The sequence below is a fragment of the Geospiza fortis genome, unplaced genomic scaffold (genome assembly GCF_000277835.1).
Source record: "Geospiza fortis unplaced genomic scaffold, GeoFor_1.0 scaffold289, whole genome shotgun sequence".
NCBI lineage: Eukaryota > Metazoa > Chordata > Aves > Passeriformes > Thraupidae > Geospiza > Geospiza fortis.
Genome location: NW_005054478.1, coordinates 1,057,795 through 1,060,148, shown reverse-complemented (window position 1 = coordinate 1,060,148; position 2,354 = coordinate 1,057,795).

Here is a 2,354-nt window from a genome sequence, read left to right as displayed (position 1 = left end):
AGGAATGCGGGGGTTGGGAAGCGGGAAGGGTTCCCATGGGATATCGCTGATAAAATCCTGCTGGAAAAGCCAAATCCATTCATCCAAATCCACCCAATTTGCTCGGATTTTCCCCCTTCCTCAAACAGAGATGTGCTGGAAAAGTTGGGAATCTCCATCCTTGCACGAGCGGTGTGTGCACATCCTGAAAATTCCGGGATAAACCTTTTGGAATTCACACATACCCCCCAAAAAACCCCAACCAATAACCCAAAAAACCACCCAAAAAAAACCCCCAAAAAACCCCCCCAAAAACCCCAAACCAACCAACTAACCAACCAACAAAAAACCCAAAAAACCAACAACAAAAAACCAAAACAAAACAAAATACCCCCCCCAAAAAAAAACCCAAAAGAAAAGAAAAGAAAAGAAAAGAAAAGAAAAGAAAAGAAAAGAAAAGAAAAGAAAAGAAAAGAAAAGAAAAGAAAAGAAAAGAAAAGAAAGCACCAGGGGGCTGTAAGAAAAAGCAATGCAAAAATCGAGATTTTTTATTATTTGGAAGTCCAAAATCGAAAATAGCTTTGAAATTCCGCAGGGAACGCCGGGAACACACAGAAAAGCCTCATATACAGAGACAGATAAATTAACTGGGAATTCTGCAGACAAGCCAGGGGCATGGAGAGATTCCATATGTACATTTTTATGGAAACCATTTATACACTTTATTACATTTACAAAAAAAAGCTGATTTCTTTTTTCCACTACTTTTTTTTTGTTCTTGTTTTTCCCTACGATAATGAAAAAAAAATTACATTTTGTTTTTTTTTAATTTATTTTTTAGCTGTACAAACTTTTAATTAATAAAAATATATCTCTGTACAAAAGAGGGATTTGAGCTTTTTTTGTGGTTTTTTATTTTTTCTCATTTTTTCCAAAAAAAATTACATTTTGTTCCCTTTTTTCTTCATTTTTTCCCTTTTATTATCATTTTTTTCCCTTTTTCCCATAGATTTTTTTTTTTTACCATATGCAAGTCCTCTGGGCACAAGGATGGAGAATGGCATGGAGCAGATCTCAGCCAGCTTGCAAAAAAAATGGGACAAACCCCTTTTCCCACTTCCTTGGCTCCCTGGGCAACAGCAGGAAAAGGGAATTCATGGATCCGAAGCAGCAAATTCCATTAAAGTCGAGCTCCCTCTTCTCCCTGCTTGGGTGGTTTTAAATATTTTGGATTTATTTTGCACTCCTGGATTTTCCATGGAATGAGTGGGAGCCAGGTGTGGCAAGCATCACCTGGAGCAGCCAGGGGAGGATTCCCTGGAATTTGGAGAAGAACCTGGAAGAGATCCAAGCTCTGCTTCCAGGGATTGTTTGAATTTTGGGCATTGGGACTGGGACGTGGCAGAGCAGGGGTTTGGGTTGGGTTCCAGGGTTTTTAGGGATAATTGAGCTTGGAAAAGATCAGGGATGGGCCAGGAGAGCCCAGCTGGAGGCAGGGTGGGATCCAAGGATTCCAAGGGGTTCTCCCAGCCTTGTTCCAGCCCTGGCAGGATGGAGAGGGGACAAGGGAAGAGGGGAACATTCCCTTGGAGTCCCGCTGGGATTGACACCATCCCAATCCATCTGCCCGTGGAATTTCACCCTGGGATCCTCCCCAAATCCATGTGGGAACATTTCCCTGGCCCCTGCCCATGCTGGATCAGGGCTCAGGATCCAGCTCCCGCTTCCCAGGGACAAATCAGAGCACCTTGGTGGGATTTTTGGGAGCAGAAGTGACATTTTTGGGAGCACAGGCGGCATTTTTTTGGCAGGCTGGGGATTCTGCTCCCTGTGGGAGAGCCGGGAGTAACAAAAATAAAATATTGATGTATTTACATCCAGAAAATCAAGGATAAACCAACAAAAATTCCCAAATTATCCCAGGCAGAGCTTCAGGGAGGAGAAAATCCATGCTGGAATGGGAGCATGGATGGAAACCCCCATTCCAGAGGGTTCATCCTGATTTTCCTTGGAGCCTCCTGGACTCAGTGACCTGGGAATGGCACTTCTGCCTCCCCTGATCCTAAAAAAAGTGACTCCAAGCAAACTTTGGATCACAAGGATCCAGAGCCTTCCCTGCTCCCACAAAATCCCAGGAAATCTCAGCGCCCCTGGGAAATAAAGGGAGCAGCTTGGGATGGGAATTAAAACTCCTCTGGCATTGCCAGGATCAGTCTGGAAAGGGCAAAGGATTTGGGAAGCTTTTGGGGGAATTAGTGTGGAGTTCTTTTCAGAGAGGATTTTTGTCCCTTTGGATGCTCCTGTCCCTTCAGGAATCGCCTGGCAGTGAATTCCTGATCAGGGATTTGGGCCCAGCTCAGATCAGGGGGAACATT